Source organism: Festucalex cinctus, chromosome 16, assembly GCF_051991245.1.
Source record: "Festucalex cinctus isolate MCC-2025b chromosome 16, RoL_Fcin_1.0, whole genome shotgun sequence".
NCBI classification, from domain to species: domain Eukaryota; kingdom Metazoa; phylum Chordata; class Actinopteri; order Syngnathiformes; family Syngnathidae; genus Festucalex; species Festucalex cinctus.
This window is the reverse complement of record NC_135426.1, coordinates 3698001-3705000: the sequence shown is the minus strand read 5'-3', so window position 1 is coordinate 3705000 and position 7000 is coordinate 3698001. Positions and strand designations below refer to the sequence as shown.

At 39.9% G+C, this 7000-nt stretch overlaps 1 protein-coding gene across 1 annotated transcript in view; it reads left to right on the top strand.

The window, feature by feature from the left end:
- Positions 1–7000, top strand: part of LOC144003277 (differentially expressed in FDCP 6 homolog) — an 82855-nt gene that overhangs the window by 25667 nt on the left and 50188 nt on the right. The window lies entirely within an intron of this gene.

Below are 7000 nucleotides of genomic sequence, written 5' to 3'. Positions count from 1 at the left end.
TTTTTTTTGGCCATTTCATAGGGGTCATATTTAAACAAACTCCTCCTACAGAGTTTATCCGATCATCTTCAAACTTGGTGTGATTCATCTTAAGATGTTGAAAATGAAAAGTTATTGAAAGTTTTTTATTTCGTCACACCCTGTTGTCGTGGCATGCACTTTTTTGCAAAGGAAAAAAATCCTTCTTAATGAAGCATCCCCAGTTGTACGAAGCAGCTAGAGCGACGAAAAATTGTAGACATATGTAACAGCCCAGGATGTACAAAAAAAGTCTCTTGGTGCCATGTGCTAAACCCAACAGGAAGTCCCCCAGGGGCCGGGCATCACATTTTGAGCTAAAAAACTCCTCTTTAACGAAGCATTCCCGGTTGTACGTTTCACCTAGCGCTATGATAATTTGCAGGCATACATAAGAGCCCACGATGTACAAAAAAAGTCTCTTGGAACCATGTGCTAAACCAAACAGGAAGTCCGCCATTTTGATTTATGATGGGATTTGTTGCCATTTTTTGTGGCCTTTTTCAGGGGTCATATTTTAACGAACCCCTCCTACAAAATTTATCCGACTGTCTTCAAACTTGGTGTGTTTCATCTTAAGATGTTAGTAATCGAAAGTTTTTTATTTTGTCACACGCTGTTGCCATAGCAATGCATTGTTTGCCAAGTGCTGCTTTTTTTTTATTTTTATTTATACATGTGTGAAAACTCATTAAACTTTGCAAACACAGACTTGTCATGAACATTAATTTTTAGAGATTTATTGTGCAATTTGCAATAAATAGCGCCGATTGTATGATTATGCTAGACCTACAAAAAAGTATTATGTAGCCATTTGCCAAACCAAAGAGGAAGTCCGCTATTTTGATTTTATGTTGGGAATTATACATCATTTTTGGCCTTTTTCATTAAACTTTGCACAGACAAGGCATGGAAAAAACTAACATTTTAAATGGTCCTTGTTCCATGTAACAGTACCCCAACGTGCCAGTACCCTGACGTGCAAGTAACCCAACGTTGTGCTCAATAGCGCCCTCTATGCATTTTTATGGAGCATTTCAAATTGTATGATTCAAGCGATACACAACTAAAGATGACTTGACCTAGATTTGTGAAAACTGGGAGGCATACCTATTAGCTTCGCATTTTTGAGACACTAAACGTGAACGTAAACTCACCAAATTTTACACACACATCAGGCCTGGCGAAAAATGTGATATTTTAAAGTGGCCATAGATGATAACAGAAAAACCCTAACCCTAACCCTAACCCATTTCATAGGGGTCTTATTTTAACGAACTCCTCCTACAGTGTTTATCCGATCATCTTCAAACTTGGTGTGATTCATCTAAAGATGTTGAAGATGAAAAGTTATTGAAAGCTTTTTATTTCGTTGCACGCTGTTGTCGTGGCATGCACTGTTTGCAAAGGAAAAAAATCCTTCTTAATGAAGCATTCCCAGTTGGACGAAGCAGCTAGAGCTACGGAAATTTGTACACATATGTAAATGCCCACGATGTACAAAAAAGTCTCTTGGTGCCATGTGCTAAACCCAACAGGAAGTCCCGCAGGGGCCGGGCATCACATTTTGAGCTAAAAAAAAAACTCCTCTTTAACGAAGCATTCCCGGTTGTACGTTTCACCTAGCGCTATGATAATTTGGAGGCATACATAAGAGCCCACGATGTACAAAAAAGTCTCTTGGAACCATCTGCTAAACCAAACAGGAAGTCCGCCATTTTGATTTACGTCAGCATTTCTAGCCATTTTTTGTGGCCTTTCTTAGGGGTCATATTTTCACGAACTCCTCGTACAAAATTCATCCGACCGTCTTCAAACTTGGTGTGTTTCATCTTAAGATGTTTAAGATGCAAAGTTATCGAAAGTTTTTTATTTTGTCACATGCTGTTGCCATAGCGATGCATTGTTTGCCAAGTAAAGTGCTGCTTATTTTTTTTGGTCTACACATGTGTGAAAACTCATGAAACTTTAGACACACATCAGACTTGTCATGAACATGAATTTTTAGAGATTTCTTGTGCAATTTGCAATAAATCGCGCCCTCTATACATTTTTATGGAGCATTTCCGATTGGATGATTCAAGCACGAAATAACTAAAGATGACTTGACTTGACCTAGATTTGTGAAAACTCAGAGGCATACCTATTAGTCTAAGACCTACAAAAAGTATTCTGTAGCCGTATGCTAAACCTAAAAGGAAGTCCGCCATTTTGAATTTATTTTGGGAATTGCACACCATATTTTGCGTTTTGATTAAACTTTGCACACACAAGGCTTGTCAAAAACATTTTAGATGGTCCTTGTCCTATTTGACAGTACCCCAACGTGCCAGTACCCCGACGTGCAAGTACCCCAACGTGGCCCGGGTTGCGAGGGCCCTTTATAGCTGCTCGCAGCTCTAGTTAGGGCCCGAGCAGCGACCGCTGCGAGGTCCCTATTGTTCCTGAAGGAATTCTTATTAGGGCCCGAGCAGCGGCGGCGGCGGTGCCGCTGCGAGGCCCTATTGTTTTTGTAGGAATTCTTCTTATTATTATTAGGGCCCGAGCAGCGGCGGCGGCGGTGCCGCTGCGAGGCCCTATTGTTTTTGTAGGAATTCTTCTTATTATTCTTCTTTTTCTTCTCCGCAAACAATCGCATTTTTGAGACACTAAACGTGAACGAAAACTCACCAAACTTTACACGCACATCAGGCCTGGCGAAAAATTTGATATTTTAAAGTCGCCATACATGATAACAGAAAAATGTCTCCTTAGCGCCCCCTACATAGGTTAAACGGATCCCTGTCCCGCTACGATTGTCCGACGGCTATGAAAATTGTGTGGCACCTGTAGCACATCCCAATGAACAAAAACCTCTTTGAAGTGTGTACCCTAAAATAGACAGAAAGTGAGGTATGAGTATTTAAATGTCCAATTTTTGCCAATTTTTGCACATTTACAGGGGTCATACTTTTGCCCGCTTCTCCTACACGGTTAACCCGATTGACTTCAAACTTGGGATGTACCATCTCAACACCTGGGACAACATCATTGTGAAAAATGAAAAGTTTTTGATATACTATATGACGGCGGCGGCGCATCAAATTTAGAGTTTAAAAATTCTTACTTCACGAGGCATTGCCGGTTGTACGTTTAATCTAGAGCTACGAAAATTGGTACACATATGTAACAGACTATGACCTACAAAAAACTCTTTTTGAACCATATGCTAAACCTAACAGGAAGTCCACCATTTTGATTTATTTTGGAACGTGTTGCCATTTTTTTGGCCATTTCATTGGGGCCTTATTTTAACGAACTCCTCCTACAGTGTTTAGCCGATCATCTTCAAACTTGGTGTGATTCATCTTAAGATGTTGAAGATGAAAAGTTATTGAAAGCTTTGTATTTCGTCGCACGCTGTTGTCATGGCATGCACTGTTTGCAAAGGAAAAAAAATATCCTCAAAGAAGCATTGCCAGTTGTACGAAGCAGCTAGAGCTACGAAAATTTGTAGACATATGTAACAGCCCAAGATGTACAAAAAAGTCTCTTGGTGCCCTGTGCTAAACCCAACAGGAAGTCCCCCAGGGGCCGGGCATCACATTTTGAGCTAAAAAAACTCCTCTTTAACAAAGCATACCCGGCTGTACGTTTCACCTAGAGTTACCAAAATTTGTAGAGGTATATAACAGCCCTAGAGGTACAAAAAACTCTTTTTGAACCATATGCTAAACCTAACAGGACGTCCGCCATTTTGATTTACTTTGGAATGTGTTGCCATTTTTTTGGCCATTTCATAGGGTCTTATTTTAACGAACTCCTCCTACAGAGTTTATCCCATCATCTTCAAATTTGGTGTGATTCATCTTAAGATGTTGAAGATGAAAAGTTATTGAAAGCTTTTTATTTCGTCGCACGCTGTTGCCGTGGCATGCACTTGTTTACAAAGGAAAAAAATTCTTCTTAAGGAAGAATTCCCAGTTGTACGAAGCAGCGAGCGCTACGAAAATTTGTAGACATATGTAACAGCCCACAATGTACAAAAAAGTCTCTTGGTGCTATGTGCTAAACCCAACAGGAAGTCCCCCAGGGGCCGGGCATCACATTTTGAGCTAAAAAACTCCTCTTTAACGAAGCATTCCCGGTTGTACGTTTTACCTAGAGTTACCAAAATTTGAAGACATATGTAACAGGCCTCGAGGTACAAAAAACTCTTTTTGAAACATATGCTAACCCCAACAGGAAGTCCGCCATTTTGATTTACTTTGGAACGTGTTGCCATTTTTTTGGCCATTTCATAGGGGTCTTATTTTAACGAACTCCTCCTACAGTTTATCCGATCATCTTCAAACTTGGTGTGATTCATCTTAAGATGTTGACGATGAAAATTTATTGAAAGCTTTTTATTTCGTCGCACGCTGTTGTTGTGGCATGCACTTGTTTGCAAAGGAAAAAAAATCCTTCTTAATGAAGCATTCCCAGTTGTACGAAGCAGCTAGAGCTACGGAAATTTGGAGACATATGTAACAGCCCACGATGTACAAAAAAGTCTCTTGGTGCCATGTACTAAACCCAACAGGAAGTCCCCCAGGGGCCGGGCATCACATTTTGTGCTAAAAAAAAACTCCTCTTTAACGAAGCATTCCAGGTTGTACGTTTCACCTAGAGCTATGATAATTTGGAGGCATACATAAGAGCCCACGATGTACAAAAAAGTCTCTTGGAACCATATGCTAAATCAAACAGGAAGTCTGACATTTTGATTTACTTTGGTATTTGTAGCCACTTTTTGGGGCCTTTTATAGGGGTCATATTTTCTGCAAAACTTATCACATCGTCTTCATTCTTTGGATATTTAAGATGAAAAGTTATTGAATATTTTTATTTTGTCACAGGCCTTTGCTGTAGCGATGCATTGTTTGCAAAGAATTTTTTTTTTTGAGAGTCTAAACATGGGCAAAAACTCACAAAATGTTGCACACAGATCAGATCTCTCATGAACATGAATATTTTATAATTTGTTGTGCAATTTGTAATAAATGGCTCAATAGCGCCGTCGAGATATTTTTATGAAGTATATCCGATTGTGTGGTTCAGCTAGATGTGTGAATATTGGGAGGCATACCTCTCAGCCTAATACCTCCAAAAATTATTCTATAGCCATGTGCCAATCCATTTTGATTTTATTTAATTGTGCGTCATTTTTGGCCTTCCATGAAACTTTGCAAACACAAAGCATGTCAAAAACATTTACAATTTAGACTGTTTCCTATGAAACAGTACCCTAACATGCCAGTACCCCGACATGCAAATACCCCAACGTGGCCCAGGTTGCGAGGGCGCTTTATAGCTGCTCGCAGCTCTAGTTCTTCTTATTCTTCTTCTCCGCAAACAATCGCATTTTTGAGACACTAAACGTGACCGAAAACTCACCAAACTTTACACGCACATCAGGCCTGGCGAAAAATTTGATATTTTAAAGTCGCCATACATGATAACAGAAAAATGGCTCCTTAGCGCCCCCTACATAGGTTAAACGGATCCCTGTCCCGCTACGATTGTCCGACGGCTATGAAAATTGTGTGGCACCTGTAGCACATCCCAATGAACAAAAACCTCTTTGAAGTGTGTACCCTAAAATAGACAGAAAGTGAGGTATGAGTATTTAAATGTCCAATTTTTGCCAATTTTTGCACATTTACAGGGGTCATACTTTTGCCCGCTTCTCCTACACGGTTAACCCGATTGACTTCAAACTTGGGATGTACCATCTCAACACCTGGGACAACATCATTGTGAAAAATCTAAAGTTTTTGATATACTATATGACGGCGGCGGCGCATCAAATTTAGAGTTTAAAAATTCTTACTTCACGAAGCATTGCCGGTTGTACGTTTAATCTAGAGCTACGAAAATTGGTACACATATGTAACAGGCTATGACCTACAAAAAACTCTTTTTGAACCATATGCTAAACCTAACAGGAAGTCCACCATTTTGATTTATTTTGGAACGTGTTGCAATTTTTTTGGCCATTTCATTGGGGTCTTATTTTAACGAACTCCTCCTACAGTGTTTATCCGATCATCTTCAAACTTGGTGTGATTCATCTTAAGATGTTGAAGATGAAAAGTTATTGAAAGCTTTGTATTTCGTCGCACGCTGTTGTCATGGAATGCACTGTTTTTAAAGGAAAAAAAATATCCTTAAAGAAGCATTCCCATTTGTACGAAGCAGCTAGAGCTATGAAAATTTGTAGACATATGTAACAGCCCAAGATGTACAAAAAAGTCTCTTGGTGCCCTGTGCTAAACCCAACAGGAAGTCCCCCAGGGGCCGGGCATCACATTTTGAGCTAAAAAACTCCTCTTTTACAAAGCATACCCGGCTGTACGTTTCACATAGAGTTACCAACATTTGTAGAGGTATATAACAGCCCTCGATGTACAAAAAACTCTTTTTGAACCATATGCTAAACCTAACAGGACGTCCGCCATTTTGATTTACTTTGGAATGTGTTGCCATTTTTTTTGGCCATTTCATAGGGGTCTTATTTTAACGAACTCCTCCTACAGTGTTTATCCGATCATCTTCAAACTTGGTGTGATTCATCTAAAGATGTTGAAGATGAAAAGTTATTGAAAGCTTTTTATTTCGTCGCACGCTGTTGTCGTGGCATGCACTGTTTGCAAAGGAAAAAAATCCTTCTTAATGAAGCATTCCCAGTTGGACGAAGCAGCTAGAGCTACGAAAATTTGTACACATATGTAAATGCCCACGATGTACAAAAAAGTCTCTTGGTGCCATGTGCTAAACCCAACAGGAAGTCCCGCAGGGGCCGGGCATCACATTTTGAGCTAAAAAAAACTCCTCTTTAACGAAGCATTCCCGGTTGTACGTTTCACCTAGCGCTATGATAATTTGGAGGCATACATAAGAGCCCACGATGTACAAAAAAGTCTCTTGGAACCATCTGCTAAACCAAACAGGAAGTCCGCCA